Raw genomic sequence first — 23107 nt, forward strand, 5'->3', positions numbered from 1 at the left:
AAGAGGGGCAGCTGTCGACACCATATTTTGGCCGATCCCCCGAAATTAATAAACTTTGAAGCCGATCCCCAACACAGTCCCCTTTGCCAACCGACCACACTTCCGATCTCCCCTCAAAAGGAATTTAATTAATACCAAGTCTCCAGGTCATTTAAAGCCTCACCGATCCCTCAAACCAATTCTCGAGTCCCCTGATCATTTAATTATATTTCCGATCTTTCTTGTCAAATAAGATTGAACCAACATTAGGCCTTCGTACCACGGTCTTATGGCGGTCTCTCATTTAAAAAATTTGAGAATGATAAAGGTTTCGACTCGGTTTAAAGATGATCCCGATTTTAAGTGTTCAAAGCCAAATTTCTAATTTTAATTAAGTCCCGTTTCGTAACTGATCTCATGCATATTGTGCTTTCCGATCTCTTATACTTAGATTAATAATCACTTTCAGTTGTCGTTCTAATATGTTCAAACAATCAAGTGCTTATGCAATTTAGAAACTTTCCGATCACAATCAATCATTGAACAAAAGGGGAACTTTCATTTCATTTCAAAATTTATACAAGTCATTCGGCTGGGGGTGATCTACATGTTGTTCATTTTCTCTCTCACCTTCAGCCTCCTCCTCGCTATCCTCACCTTCGTCCTCGAGAGCTAGGTTGGCCATCTAGGAGAAGTCCTCCTCGGGATAACGCTTCTTGAGCTCGGCCAGGAGATCTCTGTGAGCATTCACGTAAGCACCGGCCACTCCGGTCACCATTTCTTCTTCTTTCGCCTTAAGCTCCTCAGCAAGATGGGCGAGTTGAGCAGCTTCATCGGCCGGAAGCGCTTGCACTTCTTCAAGAACATGATCTCGCTCGGCCAGAACTTGAGCATGTTCGGCCAGCTTATCCTCATAGAACTTCATTCGCCCCTCAATTTGTGATATGTAGTTCTGAGCGGACGACAGTTGGGATCAGAGAGAAGTCACCTCATGACCCATTTTCTCGACTTCCTTACCCAGGCGGTGAGCCTTCTCCCGAACAATGTGCTGGTTCACCAAGCACTCCACGTTCAGGCTCATAGATCGGGTCAGGATGTCATCCAGATTGTCAGGGGACAGCCTATCTCGATCTTCCCGAAGGCAGATAGAGGACCCTAGGACCTTAGCAAAACCCAAGTTCTCTCGAATCGTGTGGTTCTTCTCCAATGAGTGGATTAGCACTTGGGCACCGTGGGAGAGAGTCCTTGGGGCAGGCTGGGAAGGACCCCCTTCCGCACTCGAAGCGACTGGAGGGGGCGGAGGTGGCTCTTCTTGACGAGGAGGAGACCGAACCACTTCTATGATCGGCGGTCCAGAAGGTTGAGATGAGCCTCCCTGAATCTCCCCAGGCTCATGACTGGGTGTCTGCATCTCCTCAGCCAGCTTCATCTCCCGTACCTTCCGGGAGATCTCCATCTTTCGCTTTCGGCTCTCCTTGGAAGCTTCGTCGCTTGCCATACCTGCACAAAGAAGAGGTCAGTGAGATCGCTAAGGTTTAAAGATCTGAGATATGGAAAATACCGATGCCGGGATCAGAGAGCTGAAGCCCGCGATCTTGACCGGTGACCAGCTGCATAGTCCAATGGTGTAGCTCGGCCGTCACTGCATCCAAACAAGAGAACTTCTCTCTAGACGCCTGTTCCTTCAACTCCATCACCATTGCACCCTCTTCCCTATTCAGGGTGATGTGCTTCGTAAGCAAGGGACCCTGATGCAGCCAGCTCTGAGGGAAGCCCTCAAAACCGTTCGGAATTTTACTCCTCAAGATGAAGAAGCGGTTCTTCTAATTCTTCAAGGAGGAAGGCAGGTCGGTAAAAAGCCCACAATGGGGTTTCGCCTGGAAGAACCAATACTCGTCGTCCTTTCGACGAGTTAGCCTATGCAGTTCAGCGAACACCTTAGCTGTAAGTCGGAGCCCCTTAGCTCGGCATAGGCCTCGAAAGGCTACTAAGATCCGCCACGAGTTCGGGTGAACTTGGGCGATGCACACTTGGTGATATTTTAAAACTTCTTTAAAGAAGTCGTCAAGAGGGAACCGCAGCCCGGCTTTTAACTGTTCTTCATACACCATGATCATATCATTCCTCTCAAAGAAGTGATCTGCTCGAAGGTCACCATGACACCGGATAAGTTCATACGAATTAGGCCGGATGTTGTACTCCTGGCTGAACGACTGCAGGTCAGTTTCTTGCAAGATTGATGGCAGCTCGTCCATGGAAAGATTTTCCCTCCCCAAAGAAGGCACATGCCTTGATGGTGCTGGTTGTCCCCAAGCTGGAACGGAGACCCTAGGAAGTTCAGGCCGCGCGCTTGGTCCGACCACCTCCACCTCATCGGACGACCACGAGAACTGAATGGAAGGGGGGCTTACTACTCTCTGACCCTCGGCACTACTCATTTTCAAAGGAAACAGAGAATTTAAACTAAAAGAAAAGATCAAAACCCTTACCGGAGCTTGATCGGTGTCGGAGGAACTTGAGAAAATGAGAGAATTTGGAAGTTGTTCGCGAGAGACTGAAAATGACATAAAGGAGCAACTGGCTAACCCCACCCCTATTTATACTCGTCCGAGCATTTAATGCTCACGATCTTCCAGGTAATGCATCGGATAGCGGGACTCGCCAGCTGTTCTGACACGTCTCACGAATATTCCAGAGATTCCATAAAGAGGTCGGTTAACTATAGAACAACAGATTAAGGTGTTTTGAATTACAGATCGGATAAGTGTCATTCAAATTAAGAGTCGGATCGGATAAATACTTCAGAGATCGGAAAATAATCAATGCAATAATAATAAAACGACAGTTGTCAAAATAAATTTTATTTTCGAAAAGATCTGATTACATCATTTGGGCGATCTCTGGAGATCAGATTACATTAAAGGTCTAATTACGTCATTTGGGCGATCTCTAAAGATCGGATTACATTAAAGGTCTGATTACATCATAAGAGCGATCTTTAGAGACCGGTGGAACATCCTATCTAAAAAGCCTATGTCAAAGCCTAGTCTCGTGGAGAGGAGCGGATGAGCGCCAAAAGCGATCCAGGTGTTGAGGAATATTAGCGATCTTCGCGAAACGATTCGCGATTATATCGGGCAAACGATTCGAGATCGGCACGATCGAGGTCTTCGATCCAGATCAGTTAATTAGTCCAGTTCTCTCACTGTCATCAGATAAGGTCATCATGACTTTTCGGTCACCGAGATTGTAAATTTTCAGGCAAGGAACAAAGAGGACAACCGAAAAAAGATTAAAAGCGGTCATTTTATGCAGGATTGTTGCGGGCGGCTAGAACAAGGAAAATGAGGAGAATAGGGAGAAAGTCAAATGAGGTAGGGCTTCGGTTGAAGGTATATATAGGAAAATTTGAGCATTTATTGCAAGCGAGAAAGCAGCGGACGCCTCGAGAATTGAGGGAAATAAATGCTTTGGTGACCGAACCGATAAAAGGAAGACTGGTGTGGTAAAGATCGGTAGAAGGGAGACCAGCATGAAAGATCGGAAGAGAGCTTGTCAGGAGAGATTGGAAGAGAGGAACCCTGTATGAGAGATCGGAAAAGGATCACGTTGAAAAGACCGGAAAAGAGGGGAGGTCGTCCGTTCTGATTCTCTTTAATTCCCGAGCCCTTAGATCATGTCCTTCAAAATCTTAACCCTCCATCTCCCCCAAAACAGATCCTGACCCTTCATGGGGAGCACATGGTTCCTATAAATACTTGCATGAAAAACTGTTCAAGGGAGGACAAAAAAAGAGGGCAGTGACTATAGTGGAAGAACTCTGAAACTTAATTCAGTTTATTACTTTGTTATTTTTTTAACGTTCTTAAGAAAAACTTTTAAAACCATTTTTCTAAAGTGTTTTCTTGCAAAAGGGATTCTTGAATACTGAAACTCTCTATTTTCAGTTCGTTCATTATCCTGTGGTACTCTCATTTTCAGCTCTTTGTTTTCTTTAGTTCCACTCCCATTGTCCAGGCTCAACCTCATTTAAACTCGGGTATTATTTTGACCTGATTGCATTTTAGCGAAGCATCCTTTGTTTCAAGGCAGACCTTAACCTTAGGTTACCAACTGCGATTCTATTATGCTTTGTGATTCCATACTTAGTTTAGTAGATTTGGCTCCCTACAGGTGAGTGCTCGTATTGCCATTTTATTAAGTGCTCGTTTTCATTTTACCCATTTCCTTTGTTCTTTTATGTATGTAGTTTTTTTTTTTCTAAGTTTATATTGCGCTAAAGAATACCAAAAGGTTACTCTTGGGTTTACTTCTTTGTTTATCAGTCCATTCTTTTTGTTAATCTTTGTCATTTCTGAATGCAAGTCTTCTAGTCTCGAGTAATGTATAAGGGGTTGGGTAAAATGTAGGTAACCGTATCTTCAAGGTCTCTTTAAAAATAATAAAAAGTCTAAACAATAAGTCGGGAAAATAGTACGGCCGAATCACTAGAATAATGCAAAAGACAATTGAGTAAGACAACACAAGGCAGAGTAAAATCGAACTTTAAGATAGATAAATGGGATAGATCGGGTATCAAAAGTACTGGTAAGGCGACCACATAGGAAGGTCGAAAAATTCGGTTTGGTATCTCCCGACTAGTTACAAGATACCAATGAGTTAAAAGAAGCCTTATTCCGAGCCCCTGCATCTTTAAATGACAAAACCCTTAGTTCTAGGATTTCGTGACGGGTAGCTGTAATCAAGTTTCGAGGGATCAGAAAAGTCCTTATCCGATCCCTATTAAAATAAAAGAGATCGGAGGAGAGTTCTTATCTGGTTCTCACTTAAAAATTTTAATAAATATTTAAAAAAAGAGATTGGAGGAGAGTTCTTATCCGATTCTCGAACTTAAAAATTTTATCAAATATTCAAAAGGAGATCGGAGGAGATTTCTTATCCGATTCTCAAGCTTAAAAATTTTAATAAATATTAAAAAAAAAAGAGATCGGAGGAGAGTTCTTATCCGATTCTCAAGCTTAAAAATTTTAATAAATATTTAAAAAAAAGAGATCGGAGGAGAGTTCTTATCCGATTCTCAAACTTAAAAATTTTATCAAATATTCAAAAAGAGATCGGAGGAGAGTTCTTATCCGATTCTCAAGCTTAAAAATTTTAATAAATATTTAAAGGAGATCGGAGGAGAGTTCTTATCCGATTCCCAAATTAAATTCTAACGAATATGTAAGATGATTCCCCCTGAAATAAAATTAATACGCAATAGCAACTCACTAAGGTCGTCTCATTTACTTATGTATCTGGGTAATCCGGATTAGTGAAAAATTAAACATTCCTTTCAGTCAAAAGGATTAACATTTCCATTCAAACCCTCCTAACTATGAAGAACGTGAAGTTAAATCTGCTTACCCTCGTTGAGGGACGAGGTGGGGTGCCTAACACCTTCCCCACCCGTTTACGGACCTGGAACCTAGAATCTTTGTTTTTGAAGTGGTTTTATTTTAACTTACTTTCACAAATGGTTTTCTTTAATTTCCCTCAAAATTAAAGTGGCGACTCCTCACTTTTCCCACTTCGGTGAGTGTTCGTCCAGGCGACCGCAAAATCCCTTGTGACAGTGAGGAACCATAATTAACTCAAATATTAATAAGAAAAATTTAGCAAAAATTTTAGAAATAAGATACAACCAAGTTAAATGAGCCGTTGCCCTAGCGATGGGTAACCTAGTGAGAAGTTGCGGTTCTTGTAACTGGGAGCCCTAGACCCAGGGGAAAAATTATAAAATAATTTTTGGGACTCCAGAGAAGGGTTATTGAGATTCTTATGGCATTAGAATACCAAGAAAATACTTAGAAAAAATTTTCAATTGGTACAGACAATTTTGGCCCGTTAAGCCAAACGGAGGGCATTTTGATCATTTCGTCTTCAGAAATGATTTTTCACCAACTTGCCCAGTTAAATAAATAATTTATATAACATAAAATATGAATAAATGTTGTTAAAAATTTAATTGCAATTAAATAGACAAGAAATGAAAAGAAAATAAAAGGAAAATGGACTTATGACATCATAATGATGTCATTAAAGTTCTCCCACCCAACCCAATGTTGACACATGGCATAACTTTATTTAAAAGAGACAAATGGGCTAAAAAATGAGAGAAAAACCAGATTTCTCATTTCTCCTTTCTTCCTTGCCGTAAGCCTCCACCATAGCCACCATTTTTAAGCTTTTTCAAGCTTGATTTCACCAACTTCTACCCAACTAAACCCTAAACTCCCAACACAAAAAGTGTTCTTGCATCTTGGAGATTCTTTTGGGAGCAAAAGGAATCAAAAGATAGACTTCTTATAAGCTTTGGATTAGCTCACTAAGAGGTAAGTGACTTAAACTTATATTTCTCTTCAAATTTATGTTGAGTAAGTATAAATGAGTGTAAATTACAAAGAAAAATTATTGAAAACCAATTGTATGTAAATCCTAAATTTTTGGCAGCCATGGTTAGGGTTTGTTTGTGATGATTTTAATGAAGATAAAAGGTTATTATGGCTGCCCTTAATGTGCATTTTGTAAGTGGATTGAAGAAATGCAATGAAAATGCATGAATGGTAATGTTTGAGTTAGGGTTTGGGGTGGAGAAATGGGACAATGACCATGTCATGATGAAAATGGGTATTAATGGTCAATTAGTGACCATTTAGTTCTGTTTAAACCAAAAATGAAGTGTGTTGAGTGATGGGATTTGGGTTTGGTGTGGCTGCCCTAGGTGACCTACAGAATTAGACATGAGTCCAGCAGGTTTGGGCAGCCATAACTTGATTTGTAGAGGTTCAATTGGTGCAAGGACAATTGGAAATGAAACTAGACACATAATGGCACAACTTTGGTGAAGAAACCATGCCCATAAAACCAAACCAAGTGGACCAAAAGCTTGCCCTAATCCGGGTGACTGTAGTCTGCACAGGCAAAATGACCAAATGACAGTGTTTGGTCATTTGGCCATAACTCAATGTAGAAAGGTCAATTGACCTGAACTTTTACCAGCAACAAGATGAGATATAGGCCAACAACTTTCATGAAGAAACCTGACCCAAATTATGACCATAACCTAGCCAAATTGCCAACCAAACTTAGGTTACCAAATCTGGCAGAACCAGTTTGCCAGAATTTTGTATTCTGTCTAATCCGGCCAGTTGTGGTTTTTGGACCATAACTTGAGCTAAAAAACTCCAAATGGAGTGATTCAAAAAAGGAAATTCAACTAGACAAAATAAGGACCAACTTTCATATTGATCATTTTGCCCAATTCCCATTACAAAAATGACTAATGGAATAGTAAACCCAAAGCTTAAAAATTGAAAATTCTGTCCAATTCACATTAAGCTTAGAGATGGTATTGGCAACCAATACCAACAAGTTTAAAATGCAAAATGTGGTATGTTGATGTTATTTAAAATAATTTACCTATTGCCAATGCAAAAGTCAACATTTTGGTTGACCAATGAAATGAATAGTAATCATAAAAATTCAATTTCAAAGAATTACATAAATGAAAAGTGTTAAATGCCTTAGTAGGCCTAATGTGATTGGTTTGGATAGGTTGGCATGCCAATAGGGTTACATTAGCGATCGCATATGGCTTCATGCCATTCTGTATTTTATGGCTTTCCATGCCATTACGTGACATAATAGCTTTTGGCTATGATATTGAGTTGTTATACTTGGGTTTAATCACGATAATTATTACGACTTATTAACTATTACATTTGCACAGGAGACACAATGTGACCGATGGTGTGATGCTCGAGGTACTTAGTACCCAATACGGTTACCCATTTATCCAGTCCAGTCGACTAGTATAGGTTACTCGGGCAATGTTTATAAATCTTACCAAACTTAAATCGAATAATACTGCAATAAATATCTAAAATTAAGTCTACCCAGAAATGTAAACATACATTCTGCATTATTATTTTTATTATTATTATTATTTTATTTTATTTTATTTTATTTTATATTGTCACCACTAAGCAGAATTGCTTAGAGCGTCGCTTTTGCCACGCGCAGTCGGAGACATAGTGAGTCGGTAGACCTCATCTGAGGTGAGTTTTGGATCTGCACTTAGAGTTCAAAGTCACCTCACAATTGCTGCATTGGTAGGACATTAGGCTACCTAAGTCTTTTATATTTGTAAACTTTTGTTATGTATATTATAAACTCATGTAATCATATTTTGTTTGTAATTACCCATGAAATTGTGTTGAAATAAATATGAGTATTTCTCATTGAATTGGGTGTGATATGAGATAAATGTGAATTTTGAGATGTGAATTGATTTGAGAAATTGTTGAAAAATGTTGGGATTTTGATAATGGAGTTTGTGAATGATGGAATAAGAATATTGGAAGTGTTTTTATGAGTTAGAAGAACTATTTTCTCCATTTTTAGCTGGTACTCCGCCGGATTTTCTTTAAAATTTTTGGAACCTCAAATAAATAATACTTTTGATATATGGCTAAAATAAATTATATTTTATAAATTATATTCACAAGCATGATATAAATTAATTAAGGTATATTAGAATGTGCGGTACAGTGTGGCATTACTTTCTCGGAGTATCTTGTACGGGTAAGGGTGTCACATTTAGTGGTATCGAGCATGATTTGGGCGTTCTGGGCCTAGATTGAGTCCATACCATGCATTGCATTTGTAAGAGTCGAGGTGACACTAATGTAGATCTGTTTGTCTTTCTTATTTTGAATAGGATATAGACCCTTCATCTCAAAGAGCAGTCGAGGAGGAAGTGGAGAGTCATGCTCAACTGCGGCGGAGGCGGGGGCATGGGAGAACACTCCGACTCAAGCCGAGCACCTTTCGGCCTCCACGAGCCATGTTCCAACAAATGGCCGACTTCTTTAGACAAATGGCTGGAGTAATGCGGCACCACCACCACCACCACCAGCTCCACGAAATTACACAGGAAAGGCTAAGGAAGTTTGGAGGAGTGGACTTTTGGTAAGAGAAGATGGCTGCATTGCGGTAGGGAATTGGTTGAGCAGGCAGGCGAGTCTTAAAACAACTCCTTGCACCTCGAGCAAAATCTAGAAGGCTGCAGTATCCTTGTTGCAAGGCGATGCCTACGAATGGTGGGACATTGTGTCGGTGAAGTGCAGACTGAAGCTGTAACTTGGGACTTCTTTCTCTCAGATTTCAAGAAGAAATATGTGGGTACTGTATACCTGGAAGAGAGAAGAAGAGAGTTCATTAACTTTGAGCGAGGCATTTATCGGTGGCGAGTATGAGAAGGAATTTGTCAGATTAAGCGCTACGGAAGGAGATAGTCCCTAATGAAGTTGAAAGGTGTAAGAGATTTGAAGAGGACTAAATGATAACATCAAGATCCAGCTCCGCCTTGGGAATCACAGAATTTAGCAAGTTAGTGGAAGCTGCAATAAGGGTTGAAAAAGTGAGAATCAGTGAGCAGACCAGAAGGGATAGACAGTAGAAGAGGGCCCAGGTCAGTCTAGTTCAGCTCCTGCATCTGGGAAGAGGTTCAAAGGTCCACCTGCACAGAGTTCAGGTCAGCCACATAGTCGAGTCGATCTCGAGGCCGAGCCATAGTTCACCCCTAGGAGAGGTCAGTCCACACCATCTGTGGGCAGCTCTCCAAGGGTGGGGTTCAGGGGACCAGCCCCAACATTTTCTGCATGTCCGCATTGCTTGAAATGGCACAAGGGGAATGTTGGAGATGGCGGTGCTCGCTTAAGATGTGGGTCGTGAGCATCGGTTGAGAGCGCCCGTAGAACTACTACAGTACTCCAACACAAGCGAGCGGACTGCTCTCGCATCACGAGAGAGGTAGAAAACGGTAAGTCGGCCTTGATGGGACCATCACGAGCACTGCATCGAGCGTGAGAGGCGGATAACGGACCACCGCCAAAAATTATGCTATTAGAGCTCGGGAGGAGCAAGATGCCGGGCGTCATTAGAGTGCGTTCTTCCTCTACACTACACTGTGCATACATTGGTAGATCCAGGATCTACTCATTCCTACATCTGCATCAACCTACGTAGAAAGGGGATACTAGTAGGGAGAGTGACCAAGACATTACGGTCACTAATCCATTGAGCCTGATGTAGTGGTGAACAAAGTATACAAGGGTTGCGTTAAGAATTGGGGTATGAATTCTTGGCGGACCTAATTGAGTTGCCCTTCCATGAGTTTGACATGATTTTGGGAATGGGTGGTTGTCACATCATCGAGCAATAGTTGATTGCAAATTGAAGAGAATTTCTGAAAACTTACGAGGGTAATGAGATCACGGTTGTGGGGAAAGGGCGGATTTTCTGTCAATGTTATCTCGACCACGATTGTAAGAAGAATGATGAGAAAGCATTGTGAAGCCTACCTAGCACATGTGGTGGATACTAGGCGAGCTAAGCCAAACACAGTGATATACCTGATAGAGACTTCCAGGTGTTTCTGAAGAATTGCCGGTTTGCCACGAGAAGGAAGTTGAATTTGCTATTGAGACAACTGGGGTATAGCACCCATTTCCATTGCTCCTTATAGGATGGCACCCTGAATTGAGGAGTTGAAAACTTCGGTTGCAAGAGTTGCTTGATAAGGGGTTCATACGCCCGGTGTGTCACCATGGGAGCTCGAGTCTTGTTTGTGAAAAAGAAGGATGGGACTTTGAGGCTATGCATCGATTCTGTGATTGAATAAAGTGGTATGAAGAACAAATATCCGTTGCCTAGAATTGATGATCTGTTTGATCGGTTGAAGGAAGCGAGTATTTTCTAAGATTGATCTCGGTCGGTATCATCGGTGAGGTGAAGGATGTAGATGTGCCCAAGGCGCATTCGGGACCGATGCAGCATTATGAGTTCTGGTGATGCCCTTTGGCTAACAAATGTACTAGCGGCATTTATGGACCTTATGAACCGTATCTTCCATCCATACCTAGATTGGTTCGTAGTGGTCTTTATTGTGATATTTTGGTGTATTCCAAGACCCGATGAAGAATATGATGACCATTTGAGGATTGTTACGCAAACCCTAAAGGAAAAGAAGTGTATGCTAAGTTGTCCAAGTGTGACTTTTAGGTGAATGAGATTGCATTCCTTGGACACATAGTGTCGGTGATGGGATAAGTGGATCCCAAGAAAATAGAAGCGATGATGGAATGGAAGCCTCCGAGAATACAATGAGTCGAAGCTTCTTAGGGTTATTTGGGTATTACGGAGATTTGTGAAGGATTTTCCTTAATTGCTCCAATGACCAAGTTGTTACACAAGAATGTCGGATTTGGTTGGAATGACAAGTGTCGGACCGGTTTGAGAAGATTGAAGGCTATGTTGTGAGAGGCACCGGTGTTAACACGGCCGATGTCGAGGAAAGGACTTTGTGGTCTATAGTGATGCTTCTCATAATGGGTTAGGGTGTGTCTTGATGCAAGAGGGAAGGTGGTCGCATGCTTCGGACGGCTAAGGCCACATGAGCAGAACTACCCTACCCATGATCTAGAGCTGCAGCAATTATCTTCGCCTTGAAGATATGGAGGCATTACTTGTATGGTGAAAAGTGCTACATTTACAGACCACAAGAGTCTAAAATATTTGCCAACCGAAGGAGCTCAACCTTAGAGCGAGCGATGGATTGAATTCTTGAAGGACTATGATTGTGTAATTGACTACCATCTGGGAAGGCAAATGTAGTTCTTGATGCTTTGGCGAAAAGTCCATCACGACTTTTAGATCATTGAATGCCGTCTCACTTTGATTCGAGATGGAGCTATTTTGGTGAGTTGCAAATGAGGCCAAACACCTCTGACGATTTTGATGGGCAAAGCGGATGAAAAGTTAATGACTATTATGAGCAAAATCTCAGAAGGAAAAGCAACTAACTATGAGACGCAGGCAGATGGGGGTCTGTACTACACAGGAAGGCGTGTGTACGGATAATGGGAATTGAAGGCGATATTCTAAAGAGGCACACACGGTGTATATGCTATGCACCGGGAAGTACAAAGATGTATCATGATCTGAAGCTTGATGTTGGTGGCACAGTATGAAGAAGGACATAGGCGACTATGTGACTAAATGCTTGACATGTCGGCAAGTCAAAGCGAACATCAAGTTCCATCGAGATTGCTCTGACCTATCGCATACAGAATGGAAATGGGATCGGGTCACCATGGATTTTGTAAGTGGTCTACCTCTCACTGGAAGAAACATGATGCGACATGGGTAATAGTGGATAGATTGACAAAGTCGGCACACTTTACGCCAATGGGGTGACTACTCACTGGAGAAGTTAGCAGAATTATATATCAGTGAGATAGTTAGACTGCATGGAATTCCATTTTCCATCATATCTGATCGAGACCCAAGGTTTACATCGAGATTTTGGAGGAAGTTGCATGAATCCTTGGGTACACAACTCCATTTCAGCACAGCTTTCCATCCTCAGACGGATGGGCAATCAGAAAGATTAATCCAGGTAAACAATTGAAACCAATGAAATTGATACAAATATTGAATTAAAAAGATAACAATAACGTGAAATATATGTCAGGTCCTTGAGGATATGCTGAGGAGTTGTGTCATTGAGTTTGAGGGAAGTTGGGATAGATACCTCCCACTGGCAGAATTTGCATACAACAATAGCTACCAAGCTAGCATACAAATGGCCCCATATGAAGCACTGTATGGGAGGAAATGTAGAACTCCAGTGTGCTGGACTGAATTGGGCAAAGATAAGCTGGTAGGGCCAGACCTGGTGAAACAGACTGAGGAGAAAGTGAAGCTAATCAAAGCTAATCTGAAGGTTGCCTCAGACAGATAGAAATCCTATGCCGACTTGAAGAGAAAAGAAATAGAATACACAGTTGGCAACAAAGTGTTCCTCAAGGTGTCACCGTGGAAGAAGGTATTGAGGTTTGGAAGAAAAGGTAAGTTAAGCCCTAGGTTCATTGGCCCATATGAAGTCATTGAACGTGTGGGTCCAGTGGCCTATAGGCTAGCTTTACCACCAGAACTGGACAAGATCCACAATGTGTTCCACGTATCCATGCTCAGAAGATACCGCTCAGATCCTTCACATGTCATCTCCAGAGAAGAAATTGAAATACAACCGGATTTGACATATGAAGAAGAACCTCTATGGATCTTGGCTCGGGAAGTGAAAGAGTTGAGGAACAAGCGGATTCCATGGTGAAAGTGCTTTGGAGGCATCACAACAGAGGAGGCAACTTGGGAAAGTGAAGAGCGATGAAGCAACAGTTCCCTCATTGTTTGCATCAAGTAAATTTCGAGGACGAAATTTAAATTAGAGGAAGAGTTGCAACACCCTCGGTAGCAACTCAGTACATTCTCTTGTTCGGTGACGGTGTCGGTCGGACAGCTAGAAAATCGGAAAAATATTTAAACTAAAGTGAGGACCATAATTAACTCAAATATTAATAAGAAAAATTTGGTAAAAATTTTAGAAATAAAATACAACAGAGTTAAATGGCGGTGCCCAAGCGATGGGTAACGAGAGGAAGTTGCGGTTCTAGCGAGAGCCCTAGACCGGGGAAAAATTATAAAATAATTTTTGGGACTCGAAGAAGGATTACTGAGGTTCCTATGGCATTAGAATGCCAAGAAAATACCTAGAAAAATTTTTCAATAATTACAGACAATTTTGACCGTTAAGCCAAGCGGAGGGCATTTTGGTCATTTAGCCTTGAGAGGTGATTTTTGGGCGACTTGTCCAATTGAGTAAATAAATATTGTGACATAAAATATGAATTAATATTGATGAAAAATTTATTAAAATGAGAAATGAAAATAAGAAAACAAAAGTAAGAAGAAAAGTAAGTAAATGGGAATTATGACATCATAATTATGTCATTTAAAATGGTCCACCAATCACCATATAACAAAGACACTTAAAACAAACTAAAGAGGCTGAAAATAAAGAAAAATGTCATCTTCTTCCTTTGGACCCCAACCAGCCGAAACCTCTTCCTTTCCTCCCTCCATTGATGTTCAATCAAGCAAGCTTAATTCCTTCCTTTGTTACACCACTAAACCCTAACTCCTTTCATTAAAACTTGACCATGTCTCTAGGGGAAGCTTTTGGCAGCCAAGAAGAGGAAAGAAAGTGAAGTTTTGAGTTGGGAAAAATCTGCCCTATTCAAGGTTAGTGCATTAGATACTTAAAACTCTTTATTTTTATGATTTGTAACTTGAATTGAGTAAAATTGTAACTAAAATGAACAAGAATTATGTGTATACATACTATGAATTTTCGGCAGCCCTTGTGAAGGAATTATTTTGATTGTTTTGATGGACTTAGAGTGAACTAGAGCTTATATTTAAAGTGTATACATATACATATACAAAGAATGAAAGAGTTGAATAAGGAATTTGTGAAAACTCATATGGGAATTAGGGTTTTGAGAAGTGAAAAATTGACTTGGCTTAGGAAATTGTTAGAGAACATTTTAATGGTCAATTAATGACCATTTTAGGTAAGTTAGTGTAACACCCCTAAGTTCGGTAGTGCATTACTGCTCCGGTGACAGATGTTATGCAGACTAGGATGCCTAGAGCTACACTTCAATATGAGTGGGGAGACATAAAATAATGAAATACAAGAAAAGAAAATACAAGAAAAACAAAGGAAAAATAATAGCAAAGAAATTTAGCCAAGTTAAGCGAGCCGGGAATCCTAGCGATGGGTGACCGCACCGGGAAGTCACGGCGTGGACCGTTGTTGTATTTGGGCTGAGGAACCAGGAAAACATTTTTGGGACTTAAATAGACCCTTATTGAATAATAAATATCATTAGAAAGATAAAAGAAAAATTAAATAATTAGTACAAAGAAAAGTGAGAAATCGAAAAAAAGACAAAACCCGGTGTTACCGAAAAATCGAGAATGCAACCGAGCAGGCATTGTGGTTAATTGACATCGAAGTGTCTTTTGACCTAAATTTCCACTAAAAATAAATAATATTACACTTAGAAAATAAAATGAAAAATTAGTTTAGTGGTACCTAAAGTAAATAGCTAAAATCATGGGTTAATGTGGGATAAATGAACAATTAACATATAATATGATTTAAATGGTGTGAGTGGGGCACTATGGGATTAATATATACTAAGTGGGGCAGGTGTAAGTCCACTATACCCATCAGATAGTTCATCTTCTCCATTTCCATTAAACATGCCGAATTGAAGGTGAGAGAAAACAACCATGGCCATTTCACTCAAGCTCTCTTAACTCCCTCCATTTCAACTCCAATCCCTTAAGTGGCTTCATGAAAGTTTGTCTACTCATCACAAGGAAGAGTTTGATACCAAATTTGAGAAGTTTAAGCAAGGTTTAACAAGCTCCAACCATAAGGTAAGTTAGCATTTTTGAAGATTTCTTTGATAAACTTTGTAACATGTTATGGGTGTTGGTTTTGTGAAGGAAATTTTTAAGTTTGAAGAGTATTGAGATATCCATTTTTGGGCAGCCATGTAATCATGTATTGATGAAGTATTTGTACATATAATTGATGAGAATTATGTTGGTTGTGATGATTTAATAACCTAGTGAATTACTTCACATGTATAAGGTGATTTTTGCACTTGGATGGGAATTGATGAATTGTAGGACAATTTGGTGTTGAAGAAGATTTTCGGCAGCTTGGGGACACTTGAATAAATGTATGTATTCATGGAAGTGTTGGCAGAATATTGACATAGAAGGATTGATGGATATGTATATGAACTTGTTGTGTAATGAGTATGTAAAAACTAGTAATGTTATGTGTATGTGTAATTGTGTTTGGACTTTGGGAATTAGAGTTATATTTGGTGTATTGAAGATAATTGTAATCTGCCCAAAGTGATGTTAATGTAAAGTAATATATAGTTTTGGTAATGTACCAAAACAAATTTGGTAGTGAAGTAAACATATTGCAAGGTAAATGTGTGTAATTGATGTGTGTTAAGCAAAGTAACCAAGGGCAGTGTACATTTTAGCCAATAAGTTTAAATGTGTAACCTCAATTGGTATGAGACCAATTGGAGGTGGAACTAGGCACAAAATGTGCCAACTTTCATTGAGAAAACATACCAAAATTCTGCTTGCAAGGTGACCTAAGAAAATGACCAATTCGGATTAGGTGCAATTAGGACCTGAAAAATGACCAATTGGGCAGCAGTGAGTGTTTAGGCCATAACTCACTCAAAACAGGTCCAATTGACCTGAAATTTTAACCATGAATAGTTAAGACCCATACCTACAAGTCTCATGAAGACACAAAACCAAGAAATGACCAGAAGCAAGTCAAAAGCTTGCACAAGCTCAGGTCAAAAACTGGCGAACCAAAGTTGACCAAATTGACCTAAAATTGATCTAATTTGATGCCATTTGACCAGCAATAATATAATGACCATAACTTGGTCTACTTAACTCGGATTGACCTAAAATTTTGCCCTCGTGCAATAAGACATAGATCTACAAGTTTTTAGTTTTGGCGAAACGAAAACCGAGGAACTAGGTCGTCGGTTAGGTCAAACTAGTATCGAAATCCGACAATTTCAATTATGGTTTATGTATAATTGCTTTTGTTGGAATTACTTAAATAGTTAGTCATGATTTGATAAATTGAATTTTGTGATCAAAGTCATTTATACAAATGATTTACATTATTGTATGAATATTTTGAGTTTTGAAATTTGATGAGTATTGATTCCCAATTTATTTCTTGTAAATTTTGTCAATGTATATTGTACTATGTTTTAAATTATAGTTGTGCACCAGAGTTCACCACTCGATAGCTTTGTATCTTTATCACAGTAAGAAGAGCATAGAAGCGATGAAAGTAAATTTCCTTGAAGATATATTCGAGATCGGCTCGGGTATATCATAGAGTATACCCATGTACATAGGTTTTGATGTATGCATGTAATAATATGTATGTAAATTATTTGGCGATTGTATAGAAACTCTTGTAAAATATTTTGGTATGTAATTAAATGTAAATTATTGTAAATGTAAAATTGAGATTTCATTTACTTGAATAGTTTTGTATTATAATTCTTGTATCTCAGTCTTTGAAAAATCACTGCGGATTTGAGTTGAGAAAAATGTTGTGTTGAGAAATACGTTGGAGTTGAGATTTGCAAATACATATTGAAGTGCTTTACAGGTTATCGAAGAAGCTGTTTTATCCAAAATCTGAGGGCACTCTGCCAAAATTTTCTGAAATTCAAATAATTCAAATGTGTCAATTCTATCACTTCAGTTCAAAAAGGTCTTAACACCTGTAAATAGTGCTCACCATTGTAAAAGAAGTAAGAAAAGTTTTGAAAATCCCTTGTAGTGTGTTTAATGGGTTATCAATAGACGGAGTTGGTACTTCATTAGGTATACTACGGGATCATGTTATGCCTTACAGAGGATAGGGTGTGACATGTTTTAGTGGTATCGAGCAATGGTTTTAAAGTGAATTTATTGTGAATTTGAAATCTTTTTGTATGTATCTACAACTGCTCTAATGTTTGATACATATAGTACATTTACATCATAAATGTGAACTAATGGAGAGGAATCTCCTTGTGTTGGTTGTACACGAATAGAAAGTGCAATGAGAAAAATGGAAGAGAAGAATGAGATAATAGAACGGTCTTTGATGGCGGAAGAACAAGTTGAGGCTGACTCCACAAAGTGTCGAAGGCAGTGTACGATTTCTGGTACAAATTCTTGCACAAATGGCCCAACAAATGGCCACTTTCTTTCAACAAATGGCTGATAATCTATCGGCCCAAGCCCAAATCTGAGACCCAACCCCACAAGGCGTGTGAAATGGAAAGAGGAGGAACCTATGGGTGAGTTGACGATAATTTAGGGAAGAGAAAAGAATTTGAGGAACCTCGAACTCGAGAAATATGATAGAGGCGGATCATCGGGCGAGACCACTAAGATCTAGTCGTCGAACAACTAGAAGTTCCTACCCTTCCCGCCAATGTGAAACTTGTAGAAGATATCATGGAGGTATTTGTCGTAAGGCCTCTGGAACTGTTACAATTGTGGAAAACTTGGACACTTTGCTAAAGATTATGCTAAACCACCTCGTCGCTCTCAGGAGTTCCACAGACCGTCGATCGAGTCAAGATAGAAATAGAGTTGGTACTCCTCACCACTATAACCACAGTGAATCAACTTGAATATAGTAGCGCTTTGCAGTTGGGGTTTCCACTATGTCGCCAAGTAAAAGGAAGCGAAACTTGGATGTAGGCTGCTGGTAAGTTCTTAATTTTAGTTATTATTTGATCGGCACTACTTAGTTGTGTGTTAGTGTCGAACTATATGTTGTTGTCATTCCTTTACATGGGAGCAATTTTGATGTATTAGTGACTAGTCCTTTAGGATAATAACTATAATAACAAGTATGATTGACATTACTTTTGGAAGAATTGTTAGCTAAAGTATTTTCTAACATACCATAAATTATAAAGTTAAATGGCGAGCATACTTAATGTAAGGCAAGAGGACCTAAAAGTAAATTCTGATAATAGAATTGCTCTAGATGAGGGCAAAGATATTCTTTAGTAATTGTCAAAGGAAATTGAAATCAGAATCGGTTTGGGATATTAGTGGATTAGAAAGATAAGATGTTAGAAAACCTAGTCTATGAGGTTATAACGTAGTGACTATATAATGTTCTCGATGTTAGTATTGTAAGCTGCAGATTACAATACCGTCTGAGATTATTGTGTAGAAACTACGTGCTTCCTAAATGGTACAATAAATTAAGAATATTTGTAAGTAATCTATAAATTGATCTGATTGCACGAATGAGGTACTAATCTTGGAAATAAATGTGAAAATTTTAGTGAAATTTAAAACTTGAACTAGCCTATCAAATGATTACACTTGTAAGGTAGCTAGAGTCGGTGACTCGATTATATTAATGTGAATTACGTACCACGATAATTGCTATAAGCTTAAGGATATCGATCGACTTATCATCCTCGAAGCGGATGGGCGGTGAAACAAGTAATTTAGGTAAATTGAGAAACTCATTGAGTTCCTATAAATAATGAAATGAAATGATAAAAATAACACTGTAAAATGTGATAAGCCCTCAAGAATATATCGAGAACTTGTGTCATTGAATCGAGAGGAGATGGGACAGATACATCCCACTAACGAATTTGTATACATTAATAAGTGTCAGCTAGCATACAAGTGGCACCCTATGAAACATTGTGAGGAGCAGATAACTATGGATTTTGTGATGAGATTTACGAGGACACAGAATAGTCATGATGTAGTATAGGTTATAATTGTGACAATTTAACCAAATCTGCTCACTTTTGCGATCGGATGGACTATAGCACAGAAAGATTGGCAGTTGTACATATATGAGATTGCAAAATTGCATGGAGTGCGGTATCAATTGTATCGGCGAGGATCCTAGGTTCACTTCTAGATTAGGGTAGTCTTGAGCCCTAGGAACTAGATTGAACCCGACCTGACATTCCACCTGAGACGGATGGCAGTCTAAGAGGGTTATTGGATATTGGAGGATATGCTACGGGCTTGTGTGATTGAATTTGAAGGTAGTTGGGATACACACTTGCCTTTGATTGAGCTTTCTTATAACACGGCTACCAATCAAGCATTGGGATGCCTCCATATGAAGCTTTGTATGGTAGAAAGTGCGAGAACTCCCCTATGTTGGGATGAGGTAGGTGAAAGGAATATGATTGGGTGAGAAATTGTTCGTGACAGAGGAAAGATCAGTTGATTAGAGATAGACTCAAGGCTGCATCGGACCGTCGAAGTCCTATGTTGATATGAAAAGAAGAGATATTGAATCTGATGGGTGATAAGGTATTCCTCAAAGTTTCCCTTTGGAAGAGGATTATGAGATTTAGCGAGAAAGGGAAGCGAGTCCTCGTTTCATCGGACCATATGAAGTGCGGAAAGAGTGGGTCCTTTGGCATATCGATTGGCATTACCTCGAGCTAGCAAGGATACAGTGTCTTCCATGTGTCTATGTTAAGGAGGTGCAGATGAGACCCATCTCATGTATTATGATTGAAAGAGATTGAGGTAAATCGGACCTCTCATATGAGAAGAACCAGTAAAAATTAAGCTTATGGTGAAGCGGTGAGGAATAAAGATACACACAGTTAAAGTCTTTGTGGAACCATCATTCGGGCGAGAAGCTACTTGGGAACATGAAGAGGATATGAGAGCGGCACCCACAGTGTTGAGAGACTAATACGAGTAAAATTTGAGGCAGAAATTTATTTAAGAGGAGAATTGTAACACCTAAGTTCGGTAGTGCGTTCTCTGCTCCGGTGACAGTGTTATCGGTGACTAGGATGCCTAGAACTACACTTCAATATGAGTGGGGAGACATAAAATAATGAAATACAAGAAAAGAAAATACAAGAAAAACAAAGGAAAAATAATAGCAAAGAAATGTAGCCAAGTTAAGCGAGCCGGGAATCCTAGCGATGGGTGACCGCATCGGGAAGTCACGGCGTGGACCGTTGACTGGCCCTGGACTGCGGGGAACCCTGGAAAACATTTTTGGGACTTAAATAGACCCTTATTGAAGAATAAATATCATTAGAAAGATAAAAGAAAAATTAAATAATTAGTACAAAGAAAAGTGAGAAATCGAAAAACAGACAAAACCGGTGTTCTGAAAAATCGGGAATGCAACGAGCAGGGGCATTATGGTTAATTGACATCCCGAAGTGTCTTTTGACCTAAATGTCCACTAAAAATAAATAATATTACACTTGGAAAATAAAATGAAAAATTAGTTTAGTGGTACCTAAAGTAAATAGCTAAAATCATGGGTTAATGTGGGATAAATGAACAATTAACATATAATATGATTTAAATGGTGTGAGTGGGGCACTATGGGATTAATATATACTAAGTGGGGCAGGTGTAAGTCCACTATACCCATCAGATAGTTCATCTTCTCCATTTCCATTAAACATGCCGAATTGAAGGTGAGAGAAAACAACCATGGCCATTTCACTCAAGCTCTCTTAACTCCCTCCATTTCAACTCCAATCCCTTAAGTGGCTTCATGAAAGTTTGTCTACTTATCACAAGGAAGAGTTTGATACCAAATTTGAGAAGTTTAAGCAAGGTTTAACAAGCTACAACCATAAGTTAAGTTAGCATTTTTGAAGATTTCTTTGATAAACTTTGTATACATTTTATGTGTGTTGGTTTTGTGAAGTAAATTTTAAGTTTGAAGAGTTTTGAGTTATCCCTTTTTGGGCAGCCATGTAATCATGTATTGATGAAGTATTTGTACATATAATTGATGAGAATTATGTTGGTTGTGATGATTTAATAACCTAGTGAATTACTTCATATTTATATGGTGATTTTTGGCACTTGGATGGAATTGATGAATTGTAGGACAATTTGGTGTTGAAGAAGATTTTGGCAGCTTGAGGACACTTGAATAAATGTATGTATTCATGGAAGTGTTGGCAGAATATTGACATAGAAGGATTGATGGATATGTATATGAACTTGTTGTGTAAAGAGTATGTAAAACTAGTAATGTTATGTGTATGTATAATTGTGTTTGGACTTTGGGAATTAGAGTTATATTTGGTGTATTGAAGATAATTGTAATCTGCCCAAAGTGATGTTAATGTAAGTAATATATAGTTTGGTAATGTACCAAAACAGATTTGAAAATAGGAAGTAAACATATTGCAAGGTAAATGTGTGTAATTGATGTGTGTTAAGCAAAGTAACCAAGAGGCAGTGTACATTTTAGCCAATAAGTTTAAATGTGTAACCTCAATTGGTATGAGACCAATTGGAGGTGGAACTAGGCACAAATGTGCCAACTTTCATTGAAAACATACCAAAATTCTGCTTGCAAGGTGACCTAAGAAAATGACCAATTCGGATTAGGTGCAATTAGGACCTGAAAAATGACCAATTGGGCAGCGGTGAGTGTTTAGGCCATAACTCACTCCAACAGGTCCAATTGACCTGAAATTTTAACCATGAATAGTTAAGACCCATACCTACAAGTCTTATGAAGACACAAAACCCAGAAATGACCAGAAGCAAGTCAAAAGCTTGCACAAGCTCGGGTCCAAAACTTGCCGAACCAAAGTTGACCAAATTGACCTAATAATTTGATGCCATTTGACCAACAATAATATAATGACCATAACTTGGTCTAATTAACTCAGATTGACCTAAAATTTTGCCCGCGTGCAATAAGACATAGATCTACAAGTTTGTAGTTTTGACCGAAACCGAAAAGAGGGAACTAGGTGTCGATTAAGTCAAACTAGTATCCGAAATCCGACAATTTGCAATGAAATGCAAGAAAAGCATAATATACATAGAATTGAGTTTGGTAACACGTACCAACCCTAAAACCCTATCGAATGTGACATATAAAGGACACTAAAACCTAATTTACCTAGAAAACATAGAGGGTGGTATATTAGGTGATTAAGCAAATAAAGGTATTGATGAATTGTTTATCGAACATTATCGTTAGAGACAATTTAATTTAAAATCTGAAACACTTCAAATTGTGTTTCTCGGTTACCAAAGACTTCGAGAAAAGGGAAGGAAAGAGTCTAGATAAAGGCGATTCTCCAGAGGTTTGTGCACAACTAGTTTTTAAGCGATTTTGTTTTGAATATTTCTTATGATTAAATGACATATTTTTCTTATGTATTATGTTTAACAAGCATTGGATTTAATTCAATGATTATTGAAAATTATTATAGTATGTATGAATTGACTTTGTGAAATGGTATTTCCACAAGTATTAAGCATTGTTATGGATTGAACAAATTATGTTTTTGGAAAATTGTGATGGAACATGTTTTGAATTGTGATGGTAATTTTCATGGAAAAATGCAAATTTATGATTTGAATTGTGATGAGCATAAAAAGTATTGGATATTGAAATTGAATTTGAATCGAATTATATTGTGAATTATGCTCACTAAAAGGATTGTGCTATTGTTTTATATCTCACTATAAATGCTTGACTAGTTTATTACCGTCTCTCATTTGTTGAAGACAATGGAGTTAGTTGTGTTTTGATTACCATGAA

The sequence above is a fragment of the Hevea brasiliensis genome, chromosome 1 (assembly GCF_030052815.1).
Source record: "Hevea brasiliensis isolate MT/VB/25A 57/8 chromosome 1, ASM3005281v1, whole genome shotgun sequence".
Classification (NCBI taxonomy): domain Eukaryota; kingdom Viridiplantae; phylum Streptophyta; class Magnoliopsida; order Malpighiales; family Euphorbiaceae; genus Hevea; species Hevea brasiliensis.